This window comes from Salvia hispanica, chromosome 5 (genome assembly GCF_023119035.1).
Source record: "Salvia hispanica cultivar TCC Black 2014 chromosome 5, UniMelb_Shisp_WGS_1.0, whole genome shotgun sequence".
In the NCBI taxonomy this organism is placed as follows: Eukaryota; Viridiplantae; Streptophyta; class Magnoliopsida; order Lamiales; family Lamiaceae; genus Salvia; species Salvia hispanica.
The window spans coordinates 36,604,352-36,620,460 of record NC_062969.1 but is presented as its reverse complement, the minus strand read 5'-3'; positions in this window follow the sequence as shown (position 1 = coordinate 36,620,460).

The following is a 16,109-nucleotide window of genomic DNA, read 5'->3' as shown; positions in this document are numbered from 1 at the left end:
AGCAGTGCCTCTTTAAACTTAGACTTTGCACTCACATAAATTCGCCGACCGTGATACACCAAGCCATCACAAAAGGATAAATGTTGCGCTGCAGTTCCAGACCGGATCGCCTCCTGCAGCTCCAACATCTCCGGGTCTGTCGCCGTTTCTTGTTTCAGCAAGGCGATTAGATCCGGAATCGGTTGTGCTATTGCCACCAGAAGTGCCGCATCCTCATCCCTCCGAGACAATGCATCCGCCGCCTTGTTCGATGCCCCCGATTTATATTCAATCGAGAATTTGTATCCCATCAACTTGCGAACATACAAGTGTTGCTCCGGTGTCTGGATTACTTGCTGCAGCAAATCCTTCAAGCTTTTCTGATCGGTGCGAATAACGAACTCCCGACCCAGCAGATATTGATGCCACTTTTGGACCGCCTCGACAATTGCATACAACTCCTTTTGATATGTCGAAGCGCTACGCTGCCGCGGTCCCAACTTCTTGCTAAAAAATGCCAACGGATGACCGTCTTGTAGGAGGACCGCCCCGATCCTGAAGTCCGAAGCATCGGTTTCTACACAAAATGTCCGGTTGAAATCTGGGAGTCGCAGAACCGGCGCCTCGGTCATTGCCTTTTTCAGATCAGCAAAACTCCTCTCCGCGACTGGCAACCACACGAAGGCGTCCTTCCTGAGGAGGTCAGTTAATGGGGCGGCAATCTAGGCATAGTGCGCGATAAACCTGCGGTAATACTCGGTTAAGCCGAGAAAACCTCTGAGTTGCTTCGGCGTCGACGGAACAGGCCAAATCACCATCGCCTCTATTTTTCCGGGGGCGGTCTTTAAACAACCGCCCGTTATTAAATGGCCCAAGTACTCCACGGTCGTGCAGCAAAACGCGCACTTGGAGGCTTTAACAAAGAACCCGTTCTCCGCCAAAATGCCCAATACCGCGCGTAGGTGATCACCGTGACTCGTCAAGTCCGGGCTATATATCAAGATGTCATCGAAGAGCACTATCACCGATTTCCTGAGCAATGGCCGGAAAATATTGTTCATTGCCGCTTGAAATGTTGATGGAGCGTTGGTCAGGCCGAATGGCATTACCAAGAACTCGTAGTGGCCGTCGTGCGTTCGAAAAGCCGTTTTAAAGATGTCCTCCTGACGCATTCGGATCTGGTGGTATCCGGAGCGAAGGTCCAGTTTAGTGAAGAATTTGGCTGCCCCGAGTTCATCAAACAACTCCTCGGCCGTAGGTATTGGAAAGTGATCCGGTATAGTCGCCTTGTTCAAGGCACGGTAGTCGATGCAAAAATGGAAAGATCCGTCCTTTTTACGAACCAAGAGGACCGGCAACGAAAATGGACTGTGGCTCCATTGAATAACGCCTTGTTCCAGCATATCGCGTACCTGCTTCTCAATTTCATTCTTCTGAAAGTACGGATAGCGATAGGGCCGTACATTGATCGGTTTCGCTCTAGGGGTTAAGTGAATCCTGTGATCGAACGGCCGTTCTGGGGGGAGGCCGACTGGAATGTCGAACACTACACTATTCGCCGTTAAAACTTCTAATATTTGGGCCGGAACCGTGTCTGGAAAAACCAATCTATCCGCTGCTATCCGCTGATCCGCATGATCGTCTATAGCCACCATCTCATATAACTCGACACCGGCTGTGAGCGTCATAAACAAAGCCAATGTTGTCGCCGAAATCTGCTTCGGTGGTCGCGCCACCCCCTGCAGCACCACACGCCTATCATCTTTAATAAACTCCATCGACTTCCGAACGTAGTCATGAGTCACCCGTCCCAAAGACTCCAACCATTCCATCCCAAGGATAACGTCAAGTTCGTGTACCGGTAAGATGTGTAGGTCCACGAAAAATTGTTTACCCTGCAGGATTAACTCTGTAGCCTTGCTGACATGCGAGCATAGGATCGACTCGCCATTCCCTACATATACTCTAAATGGCCGAATCTTAATCAGAGGCAGGTGTAACCGTTCCGCCACTCGCGGATGTAGGAAATCGTGCGTGCTACCAATATCTACCAGCACCGTCACCTTTGAGGAAGCAATCGTACCCTCCAACGTCATTGCCTTCGCCCTCGTGTGACTATCCAATGCCCGAATATGCGACAGATCGTCGGAAATAACGCCGTCCTCTAGCGTGCTGCTGTCCGGCGGTGACTCATCATCCTCATCATCATCGGCTCCCATGTAGGCCAGAAACCTGCTCTTACAGATATGTGATGGCACCCATTTCTCCTCGCAGTACCAGCAAACGCCCCGGCGCGTGCGATCAGCCTTCTCTGCCGCTGAAATCCGCACGATCGGTAATTTGGACAAATCACCTTGCCGAGATGAAGTTCCGGCTGGTTTAGTTCCAGGTTGTGAAGTTGTGGAAACCGTGGTAGGTGTCTGGGCACCAGAGCTGCCACCCGTTCTGTTATCGCGGTTGATCCACTGTCGACGCGGCTAAGGCGGAGGAGGTTCAAATTGCTCGGGCCTGCAAGCTATCAAATGTTTGGCTAAGGCGAAAGCCGAGGCTAATGAGGCCGGTTGGTGCAGCTGAATCTCGCCTTGCAACGGTTGGCGTAACCCTGCAATGTAAAGCTCCAAAAGTATGTGGTCTGGAATCCCCACAACCTTGTCCTGTAATGCCTCAAAGGCTGTTTGGTAATCCGTAAAGGACCCTGTTTGTGTCAATCTCGACATGAGGCCAATATGGCTTTGGTAACATGTCGGATCAAAACGTCTACGCACATCATCTAAGAAATCAAACCACGAAACCTGGTCATGGCTCGAACAGTAGCTTTAAATCCAGTCGGCCACCGGAGGATCAAACAGTGGAATGACGTAGTAGAGGCGCTGATTGTCCGGCGTACCGACATGGTCAAAGTAGTATTGAATGCTGCGAATCCAATTGTTCGTGTCTGACCCATCGAAGTGTGGAGGGTCCAAACGGACCTTCGAGTTATCCCGGTCATGGTGGCTGCTCCCAAATTGCACACGCGGCGGCGGAGGGCCCCAACAAGAATTTGGTTTGACCATCTGAAGTTGTGGAACTGGAGGCCGGTACTGCTGGCGATCGGACGACCACGGCTGGTTGGTGCCGATTAGGCGTAGTGATTCTGGTGAAGTTCTCACCTCCGGCCGGATCATCGGTATAGGCTTCGGAATAGTCAACCTTGGAATGTTAAAACCGGCGACATACTGAGATGTTGGCTGCGGTACGAAGGGCTGTGGGAGCACGACGGATGTCACAGGCCGTGGTTGTGGCAACGTCGTCAATAATTGAGTGGAGGGCGGCCAAGAAAAGGGTGGGGCTGGCATGGGGCGCGAGATCGCTAGGGTCTCCAAAGTGTCGCGATCAGTTGCCACCAATCTGGACTCAAGTAGGCCCACAACAGCCGTTCCAGCTGCGATGACAGCACCGTCAACGACGGCGGAGGCAGACTTTCGGACGTCAGAGTCGACTGCTCCGTCGCGCTTGCACTCGGTTTCTCGATCGTCATGAGTACGACAATGAAGTACCAGATGTTACGATGATAACTCGTAACGGGGAGTTTTAGGTCCGTTCGCGGAATCGGTTCCGTCGAGCAACCAAGGCAAACCCTAGCTAGGGTTTGTTCAAGAACGATAAAAGGAAAATAACGGAAAAAAGAAGATAACTTTGGGGAAATTTCTCTGATATTATTAATGAATAATGCTCCCATATTTATAGACTAAGGAACCTAGGGTTGGTTCGACTCTCTTATGCATTCCGGGAAAGAACCAACAAAGAAAACCCACAATGGAGCTTATAAATCGCTCAACTCAACCTAACAAATCTAATTTATCCAAAATACTTAATTTATCAAAAATAAAGAATATAACAATAAAATAAACTAAAGCAAATAAACTAAAACAGACACTTCTTCATAAGACACGAAGTCTTTATAGCGCGCCGGAGTGCGCGCTTGCCTCCTCGGTCTCGGACTCTTCTCCATCGGCCTTCCTCGTGCAACTGCCTTGACCTGAACCACTTCTGCCACCTCCGCATCTTCATCCTCGCTCTGCCGTTCTCTCTCAACTGTACTCGTATCATGCACCCATTACCACTTCATCGGGTTTTGTCTTACCCACTGAGATACTCGATTGAGAAACCAACTTTGGAATGCCATCTTTCCCCTAGCAAGTTTTTCCGGAAAACTTTATTTATGCTCAGATCCAATCTCCACTATGTATATATACGTGTATATACATATACATGCACTACCATAGAAGCACGAAATTTTCACATAACTATCAATCTTTTTTCGTTTTTTTGAGAAGAAGAGTGGGAGAGTAGCTTCCCTGCATCAGGTACCAACCCAAACACTCCAAGTTTCATTTTTTGCATTCATCATATAAAAAAATAATAATATTGGTCATTGGATCTCATGAAAATAGAATTTCAAAATGACAACCAGCCCTAGCTAATTAACCCCACCCCATAGCTTGTCCGCAACCGCAAGCTGTCAAAAATACACAAGAAAACTAAAACAGAGTATAACCAAATCTATGGTATCAATGTCACAATTATATCTTCTATGCAATCCAGAAAAAGAAAACCAACAACTTAATTTCACCCCCAAGTCTTATAATATCAAGAAAAAAGGCTCAAGTTCACCAAAATGGTGAGATACTAGTCCTGTGGCTATGAAAGTTACAAAAGTGGAGGACTTATCTTGTGAGCACGTTTCGGCGGCGACTGTTCTAGTGGAGGCGCTCTGGCGGTGCAGAGGAGTCGACGAGGGGAGGCAGCAGCGGTGGCCACCGCCACACGCAGCCATGGCCGGACGTGGAGTCCTCTAAAGGGCTTAAGCCCCCTAATAACCCGTTTTTTGTTCTTTCGTACTAGATAAATTTTTTAATTTTTATATTATCTCTTAAAAATAGTACAATAGGTTATTTCTATTTTAGTCATCCCTTAAAAATAGAATTTTTTAAAATTTTATATTTTAGGAAACGAATTCCACGGTCCATTAATACTTTGTTTGCTCTTTTAATATTTTTCTTTTTTATTTGATCAATTGTGCATTAAGACTGATATCATTTCAATAATTTATATTTTTCAAAAATGGAGATGAACTATATTTTATTTAAGGAAATTTTTTCCTATGCCATATTCTACACTGATAATATTTTATTCACTCTTTCTTTCTATTTCTTTTTTATTATACTAACTACTATGCACAGATTAATATATTTTTAATACAAATTAAACAAAATTAGAATTAATATTAACAATGAACAATATGGCCAACAATTTAAGTTATATGAGAATAAAAAATCTATACAAATCAACATTGAAGCAAAATAAATTTGGAAAAAATCACATAATATAATGTATAAACATTAAATCATGGAATAGGAAGATAAATTTCTATCACAATAAAGAATTTAAACAATCGATAATTATTCATCATTTTTAAAATTTCTTTATACACTACGTTAACTTAAAAATTAAAATCAACTTTCAACAGAACACATAGGTAAAATAATTCGTTTGTCATTTTAAAGCTGTCCGCCCCACCTAAAACTACAATAAAATAAAAAAACAACAATATGTATTAAAATGATCATCCGTAGATCAAAGCATAAGATGTGATACACTAACTGAACATTTAAGATTTAACCACCATTGTCAGGATGCTGCTACATTTGGTAATAGTCGGAGCCGGCCCAGAACGACGGCCAGTATGTGGCAGCGTCGCCGCCGGAATACAACGGTGATACGAACTGATTTGGTGATTGTGTGGGATCTGGAAAACTCATTCTGCTTCGTTTGGTGATCTCAGTAGCATCCAATTCTGAAGAGCGAATTTTTTTAATAAAGATTCGATTTTTTTTTTCTTATTGGAACCAATCAAATCCAAATGAAAACGAAAATCATAAGAATTAAAATTTAAAACCAATACTAACATAATAGAATGAAGAGATTATTGACATGCAAATGCCGGTTCAATGGAAGGAAAGAGTCGTGGATGGGAGAAATGCCGTGAGAAATTGATGGTCCAAACTTGAGCACAATACGCCAATAGTGCATCATTACAACAATTTCATGTTCAAGATTAAACTCTGGAAGCATAATCAAAGCATGGACACCTTCTTATCTTTTCACGTTCTTTTACGTTAGCCTAATTTAAAAGGTATCCAAATCACCAACAATAGACCAGGGAAAGTGATAGGGACTCGGACTCGAGTCCATCCAACCATGCTCACCCTATCAGCCCGTCGACAACAATCTCAAGCAGCCCAGCCCAGCAAGGATGAAACAACCCTAGATTCACACCCTGCCAAATCCCAACGATATCACAGATATCTCTTATCTAAGTCTCTAGGGATTTTGTGCATCAATCACAAATCCTTAGTCCGTATCTTTTTATATTTATGTTATTGAGTAATTTAGATTCTATAAATTAGTCATTTGTTTAGCATAATTATCATTGAGAAATATGAAATAAACTTCTATTCTCATTCTTGTTCCGAAAACCCTAGAACTTCAACTAGGTGTGTTTATCATATTTTCCGATCAATCTCCGTCGTACGCGTACTCTTTTTGTATCGATAGAACCTCTCGTTCTATCAGAAAGAAAATCAATAATTCCAACATCTTCCTGACCAAATATACAAAATTAATGCATGTGTGTGTTGGTGTGAGTGGGAAAACAAAAGATGGAAGGGAGAAGGAGGGATCTCACACAAAAACCAGTTTTGATCATGAAAAGCTCCATTAAACCTCCAACCATCGCAGACCCAACGGCTATCTTCAAGTACCAATCCCAGAAGAGTACCAATCCCAGAAGAGGAAGATATCAGAGGCCATAGCTGCAAAATGGGCTGATCCTGTAAGATCTCCGTTCCTTATATCGAACACTTGTTTTCTTAATTGGTAAATATAAATAAATTACTATAGATAATAACCACTCATTAACTCCCTATTAGCTTTAAATAACTCCCCACTAACTTCAATTAATATCCATTAATCGTATAGTTTTATTTAAATAATAACATCAATTTTAAAAGGATATTTCCCTAAATATCCCAAAACTCCCTATATTGTATAGATTGTACATTAAAATAAGTGTTATTCAAATTTTATCCATTTCTAGAGAGGGAGGAGTAAAGTTGAGTGAAAAATAGTAGCTCCTATCAATGTCTATTTCTGCGTTGGTCCCCGCACGCAGCAACAAGCGACGGCGCCGAGGGAGATTCAGTGTAGGGACATAGGCCGAGAGAAGGACGGAGGAGCGCATGAAGAGAGATAGCGCGCAGTGCGGATGATGGGCTAATTATCCTAGTTTGGGCTGCCAGGATTGGTGGCTTTCTTTTCAAGCAGTAGTAAATGACTGGAGGAATTAATTGTTGGGCAAATTTCATGGTTCCAACTAATTAACGTGATGGGTCGATTACTTAAATCTAAGACGACCAATTAATCTTCGATTTATTTATTTACCCGAATAATTAATTCAAGGAACTTAGTGTTTTGAATTAATTATCGGGATTAATAAAATATCCTGATGTAGTTAATGCCTAAGGATGAACGAGAATATAAAATGAACACCATAAAGGATGTATGCATTTTATATTTTTATTTAAGTTGATTTATTTTTTAAAAGTCTAATTAGCATATTATCCTCTCTTAAAAAAGACTTTTCCACATGCTATTTAAGACCAAATTGAAAAGACGAGTTAATGATTTAAGCGACTGAGAGGACTTTCTTCCTAAACATGAACTATGTTAAAGAAAAAGGCAGGTACGTCGACAAAATTTACATGTGTATAGATACTCCATCACATTTGCCATGAAAAATCATCATTATCTGATAATTGAGATTTTTAAAACTTCATAATTTGGCTGTGACAAAGGAGAATTTCACATTTTTTTTGATTCGGCAGGCAATGAACGATTAAATTTGTGTTCATTATTTAAGGTAAATGAATTGTTTTCAAAAATATTCTGGCAGCCTTAGAATTCTGATCTTCGTCAGTGGATGGATTATTTTTTTAAAAAATATTTCACATTTTTTTTGATTCAGCTGGCAATTAACAATATATAGGTCACATGATTTTTTATAGAATGGATGGATGATGAAATCAAAAGTTCATGGGTGCGTGTGCGTCGTCATCTTTAAACATCATTTAAGCCACCAGAGAATTTTAATTGGCGGTATGCCGTCTGACTTTTGGTGTTGCATATTGACTTACGGCTGTTTTAGTCTTTAGACATTTTCTAGTGCGGTTATTTTTAGTCTAAATAACTAACAATATTTGGTCGCATGAGACAATCTAAGAAATTTAAGAAGCATGTTCAACACAACAAGACAGTACTCTCTCCATCCCACTTAAAATGAAATATTTGGAAATTGACACGGAATTTTATGTAGTGTTATTTTGTGAGTTAATGAAGAGAGAATAAAATGAGAGAGATGAAAAAGTAGAGATAGAGTTATTTCGGAGACGTTTCATTTTTAATGGGACAACCATAAAAGCAAAACGTTTCATTTTTAATGAGACACTAGGTTTGAAAGCAGATTTCGTTTTTGACATTTAGCCGTAAGATTATATGGTACTCCCTCCGTCCCATTGAAGATGACCCACTTTTCTTTTTGGTTTGTCCCAATCAAGATGACCCATTGCTTAAAATGGAAACCCCTTTATCTTTACTTTATTCCCTCTCTCTTACTTTACTCTCTCCACCTAACACACAAAATAAAGTTGCATAAAATCCCGTGCCGTCCAAAAAAGGGGTCATCTTTCTTGGGACGAAGGGAGTAATTAATACTACTCCCTCCCCACCACTCCAACTGCACCATGTAAACAATAACGGCCATGGGCCACCACGCCTTTCATCCTCCAACTTTCGATTATAAAAACGTTTTCTTTGTGCCAAAAAATAGACTAAGTGTAGTATTTAATTATTTAATCTTTTTATATTTAGAAATTAGTCTAATTTTAATGGATGGTGCAAAATGATACTCATAATTTTTCTAGACGAAGGGGGTATATTTCCCCTGGACCATTAAATTTATTTTTGGCACAGAATTCTATCTAGTACTATTACTTTGTAAGTTAAGTATAAAAATAATAAAATAAGATTGGAAAAAATTAAATATGATGATATTTTAATTTTAGTAAATATTTCATTTTTAGTGGGACAATTTCTAAATAAAAATATTTTATTTTAATGTAATAAAGAGAGTATATGATATATCTATTTTTTGTTGATTGAGTGCTCCATATTATATAGCAAGTAACAACTCCAATGATCTTTATAAATACTACTACCTATTTATTCCTCACATTATCCTTCACATCTTCGTAATGATATGATTGCCGCCCTTGGTGTCACTTAAGGATGCATTAGTTTTTCCTTTCTTGTATTTTAAATTTTTAGGATTTATTTTGTTATATACTTGTTTATCTTATTTTAATTTATAATTAAAATGATGAATAGTATAAATTAATATTTATAGTCTAACATGGGAAAAAAAAAATGATGACGTATGAGTCTTGAATAACCAAAAATAATTGGTCAAATGAGAAAACCCAAGAATTTTCAAAGAAGCAATGAATCATATAACATAATCCATATTACATAGTATCGCATATCAGTATGCACATATCCTCCAACTCCAAAATCCGTCGACTACGTATCACATCACATCGACTGTGAGAGGAAACTCATAAGAAATTTCATTGTTTGACAATAATAAATTTGGGAGCACTGACAATGTAGGTAATTGCTAATATACCCTTGACTAAGAAATTTCACGCCTAACCAAACCGTTCGAAATTAAATATACCCTTGTCTTAGAAATTTCCCGCCAGACCAAACCGTTGAAATTACTAATATCAACCAAACCATGTGTCATGTGTGTATATATATTGATATATCCCATCATTTTGTTGATTAACAGACTCCTTCCACAAAGTTGGACTACATATACTATATCGCCATAACATTCGGCACGGAGTTTTAGAAAGGAATATTGAGTGTGTTAAATAAATAGATAAAAAAGTAAGAGAGAGGAAAAAGTAGAGAAAATAAAGTATAAAGTGAATAAAGTAGAGAGAGTAAAGTAAGAAAGATAAAAAAGTTACCATATATAGAAATGACTCAACTATGAAGAAACTTGCCGAAATAGAAAAATAACGGTGGGAGTATTAATTATTAATGCACAAAATATTGGGACTACGAATCACATCACATCGGAGGTGGGAGAAAACTCAGAAGAAATTTCAAATGTTTGACAAACTGAATCACTCTGTATATATATATCCGAGAATCCTTCCACAAACTGAATTCACAGAATCATATTAGCAATATAGCAAGTAGCAATTCCAATGTCGGAATTCACAGAATCCTTCCACAAACTGACTACATTCCTTCAAGTGATCAAGTACGTGAGGCGCAAAATAGCCCACTCACCACCCATCCAACCACAATGCGCCTCGCCCTCTCCCACGTCATGCTCCTCCGCTCTCCCAGCTTCGCTTCGTTGGTCTGCTCCGGCTACGCAGCCAGCCCTTTCCTCTATGCCATCTTTGGATCGCTATCAGCAATTGAAGTTGTCAAGACATATCAAAAGGAGAAAAGATTGCAGATTGATTGCAAAAATAATTGGTTGATACAATTACATATATTCCTAGAATAGATTGATTGTATTTACCATAGATAGTCTACTTTTACACCTATATAATAAGGTGTCAATTACATTGTAAAATCAATCACTGAAATACAAAAACATCTTCTTCTCCCAAAGCATTCCCGATATGAATTGCCCTAAGAATATCGCCTCTCTCGATTACCATCGTTAAGATGGTATCAAAGCAGGTTTATTCGAGCGTGAGACTCAGAAAAGTATCATCAGTGTCTCGAATACCTTCCCCGGCCTTTTGAAACCTGCAAAACACAACCAACAAAAATGTCAGATTCCGAATCTGATAACCCTCCAAAGAACAACCAACCCGTAACACTTTCACCAGAACAATTTGCTGAATTTATGAGACTAAGCATGTCTCAAAAGAACCCAAACCAGCAGCCTTCATCTATTGAATCACTAGGCGAGGTGCGTCTAGCAGAAAAACTCAACGGGCATAACTATCCCTTATGGGCGAAACTGATGATGAGGGGAATCCGTGGAAAAGGTCTGGCCTCTCACATAATTGGAGTTCCAGACGCTCCCCCACCGACAGACCCCAATTACAACCGATGGCAGCAGAGGGATGATTGCTGCTTCAACTGGATCATCAACAATATCGACGCCAGCCTCGTCAACGAGGTCTCCCAATACGAAACGGCCTACGACTTGTGGGATAGTCTGGCCACGACGTATGGAAGCGGCGCCGACCAATTCCAAATTTCAGACCTGCATCGACAAGCATACAACATCAAACAAGGAGAATTATCACTGGAGAATCTATGGCAGAAACTTCAAGATCTCTGGATTTCAATCGACACCAGGGATCCAAACCCGATGGACACTCCGTCCAGCATCGAAAAATACAACCAGAACACACAAAGGCACAGATTGTACCAGTTCGTATGGGCATTAGATGACCACAGATACGGCAAAATTAAGAGGGAGATCCTCAACATGGATCCAATTCCAACAACAAGGAAAGCATACGGATTAGTCAGACGAGAGTCCGTCAACGAGAAGCTACTCAACCCAGAAACCAAGGAATCTGGAATCGGAGTAGGCCTCGCTGTATTCGACAGGAGCAGAGCACCGATTTCACAACACCTCCAACCACCGAGAAACCCCAGCCACCGGAGGGACGAAGATAAGAGTAAATTAGTTTGCAGCCATTGTGGAGGGAAGAAACACACCAGGGATACTTGTTTCCACATCCACGGTTTCCCGGAGTGGTGGGAAGAGATGAAGAAGACAAGGCAAGCCCGAAATGCAGGCCGAAACGGCGGCAGCAACGGAGGGGGAAGAGCCTCTGCAGCAGTTGCTCTCGAACGCGCCACCTACACCGAAAATCCGGCGGGCGGCAGCAGAGGCAACAACAGCGGCGTTGAGATCAAAACCGAGGAGAAACCCACAATTGCATCTGTCTCAGTAGCGAGGACATGGACATAAGGTAAAATATCATCAATCGGAGACTCCACCGGCGAAGGGAGCGGCGGAATAGGGTCGGCAGGTGAAGCTAGGGTTCCCACAGACGAAAGAGGGGAGGCGGCTAGGGTTTCGGTTTCTAAAAACCGAAATAAATACTCCCATCTTTCTAAAATTACAAACCCGCCCCAACAAAACCCAAAATCCCGAACCCAGCACCGATCCAAAATATCCCCTAAATTTCCACCCCCAAATTCTCACAAATCCCATATTAGCCCCAATCATAAACCATCCTCCCAAACCCCACCCCAAACTTCTACAAAATTCCAGTTTAAACCCCAACTTGCAAAAACTTTGCACATTACACCCCAGCCCTCTATAAGTGTCGAATATCAGCCCTCTATACCCTGTCGAAACTCCTTCGACGCCTTAGCTTGTTCCTCGACATCCATTTCAGGCCCAAAAGACCCTCACTGGATTTTTGACTGTGGGGCCACATATACAATTTCGTTTGAAGCCTCAGATTTTGTATCCATCTCTACTTCCAAAAAATCCTATGTCCAAACCGCCAGTGGGGACCTAGCACAAGTTATGGGGGCAGGAACAATAAATATTTCGCCCACACTATGCCTCTCCAATTGTCTTTATGTTCCATCATTATCTCATAAGCTGCTATCCATTAGCCATGTGACTAAAGAGCTAAACTGTAAATTACTAATGCAACCTCAATTTTGCATGTTGCAGGATATCAAGACGGGGACGATAGTTGGGCGTGGCACTGAGCGATGCGGGCTGTATTATGTGGATGAGATAGCCCAACAGAGTACTGCGATGATGCTGACTCCCGGACCGACAGACAGACAGGCTTGGCTTTGGCATCGTCGGTTAGGGCACCCATCTCTAGGATATTTGCGCCTACTTTTTCCTGATTTAGCTACTTCTTTGAACTCTTTTCATTGTGATACTTGTGTGTTGGCCAAAAACCATAGACATTCGTTTAAGTTGAACAATACAAGAATGAAATCTCCTTTTGCTTTAATACATTCTAATGTTTGGGGTCCTGCTCCGATCACTGGGGGACAAGTTTTTCGTTACTTTGTGTTGTTTATTGATGATTACTCTCGCATGACATGGATCTATTTTTTGAAAAATAAAAATGATGTGTTTGATAAGTTCGTAGATTTCTATAACCTTATTCAAACTCAGTATAACCACACAATCCAGATCCTTAGATCAGACAATGGGGGGGAGGGAGGGGGATTTGTCAACAAAAACCTCTTGTGCTTACACTCCGGAACAAAATGGGGTCGCCGAAAGAAAAAACCGTTACATCCTTGAAATTACCCGAGCCCTTTTGATTGAATCCAAAATACCAAAATCTTTTCGGCCTGAAGCTATAGCTACAACAGTCTACCTCATAAATCGCCTACCTACCGGAATCCTTAACTTTAAAACTCCTCTAGATACCTTTTCTCAACACTTCGAAATCCCGTCTTCTCTATCTCTTGAGCCTAAAGTTTTCGGATGCTCGGTCTTTGTCCACATTCCTAAACATGAACGTTCCAAATTTGATCCATGCGCCCTCAAATGTGTCTTCCTTGGCTATGGCAAAAGTCAAAAAGGTTACCAATGCTATGACCTAAAAACCCGTAAGATACATACCACCATGAATTGTGACTTTGTGGAAGGAGAATACTTCTATGGCCAATCCAGTAGTCAGGGGGAGACACAACTTTCAGACAATAGTCCAAATAATGACCTCCTAGATTGGCTACCAGATATTGAAAACCACCAATTGGTGGGAGAGCCACATTCAGGGGAACACCAGACAGGGGGAGAGCCACAGTCAAGCCCTGTCACAGACGTTGGTCCACCTGAGGAAGTTAGCGGCACTGCTGGGCCGTCAAGTCCTATAATACAGAACGAAGAACAAAGTGACACTGACCAGCCGTCAACCCCGCCTTCGATTCCTGAGGTAAACGGTTCAGATCTTGATAATATACCCTTGGAACATACTAATCTTGATAGGGGCAATAATGAGGAGTGTGAAACTAGTGGAAGAAGTGGAGACACCGGAGAGCCATTTGAATTGGCCCACAGGATGACAAGAGGAATCCCGCCTCGACGATACTCACCAGACTGGAAGGGAGAAAGGCAAAATACGCAATATCTAATATTGCTCAAGGTCACCTATCAGAAATTGCTCGGGCCTTCGAAGCCGCCCTATATGAGGAAGAAGACATTCCACAGTCATTTGAGGAAGCCAACAAACATAAACACTGGAGAGAAGCCATGAAGAAGGAGATAGATGCCCTAGTAAAGAATGGTACATGGGAGAAATGTACGCTGCCAAAGGGAAAGAAGCTGGATGTCGGTGGATATTCACCATAAAACGGAGAGCAGATGGTTCAATCGAGAGATACAAGGCGAGACTCGTGGCAAAAGGATATACTCAAGTGTATGGAGTGGATTATGAAGAGACATTCTCCCCAGTTGCAAAGATGGATACTGTTCGAGCACTACTATCTGTAGCAGTGTGCAAAGACTGGCCACTACACCAGTTCGACGTGACTAACGCCTTCCTCCATGGAGAGCTAAAAAAGACCAAGGAAGTGTACAAGGAGGTCCCACCAGGATTCTCCGAAGAATTTGGAGGAGGAGAAGTTTGTCGCCTACGAAAAACATTATATGGTTTGAAGCAGTCTCCACGGATCTGGTTCAGAAGATTCTGCCAAGCTATGTTCAAGCATGGATTCCAACAAAGCCAGTCAGACCATACGCTCTTCACAAAAAGGAGAGACAACAAGGTAACATGTCTGATTATCTACGTTGATGACATGATTATTACTGGTGGCGATGTAGAAGAAATCCAGAGGGTGAAGGAAAATCTGTTCAAAGAATTCGAGATGAAGGACTTGGGAGCACTGAAATACTTCTTGGGGATAAAAGTGTTGAGATCCAGACACGAAATATTCCTAAGGCAAAAGAAGTATGTCCTAGACTTGTTGGCAGAAACAGGTCTCCTCGAATGCAAACCCGCAGACACTCCAATGGTTCCCAATGGTTTGAAAATAGAGGAAGGAGCAGAGCTTGCAGAAAGGGAAAGGTACCAACGGCTTGTAGGAAAACTCATCTATCTCTCACATACTAGACCCGACATCACTTATGCCGTGGGTATTGTGAGTCAGTTCATGCACCAACCTCAAGCTAATCATATGGGGGCTGCATTGAGGATCGTGCGCTATTTGAAAGGTACTGTAGGCTATGGAGTATTCCTCGCAAAGAGAGAAGACCTGGAAATTGATGGATACACTGAATTTGACTGGGCAAGCAATCCGGTGGATAGAAAATCTACGGGAGGTTACTTTACTTTCATCGGGGGAAACCTGGTTACTTGGAGGAGCAAGAAACAAAAGGTTGTAGCTCTATCTAGCGCCGAGGCTGAATTCCGAGGAATGAAAAGTGGACTCATGGAAATCCTATGGCTAAGAAGATTGCTCACAGAAATTGGTTTTCCACCTACCCGGAAGAGCCAGTTGTTCTGCAACAACAAAGCAGCCATTAGTATCTCAGAAAATCCAGTGCAGCACGACAGAACCAAACATGTGGAAGTTGATCGGCACTTCATTAAAGAAAATCTGGAAGGAGGCATTATTGAATTCCCCTATGTCCGCTCGGAGGAACAACTTGCAGACATACTAACCAAAGCCGTTCACCCAAAAGTCTTCAAAGAGGTATTGGAAAAGTTAAGCATCGGAGATATCATTGCTCAACTTGAGGGGGAGTGTCAAGACATATCAAAAGGAGAAAAGATTGCAGATTGATTGTGAAAATAATTGATTGATACCATTACATATATTCCTAGAATAGATTGAATGTATTTTCCATAGATAGCCTACTTTTACACCTATATAATAAGGTGTCAATTACATTGTAAAATCAATCACTGAAATACAATAAACATCTTCTTCTCCCAAAACATTCTCGATATGAATTGCCCTAAGAATATCGCCTCTCTCGATTACCATCGTTAAGA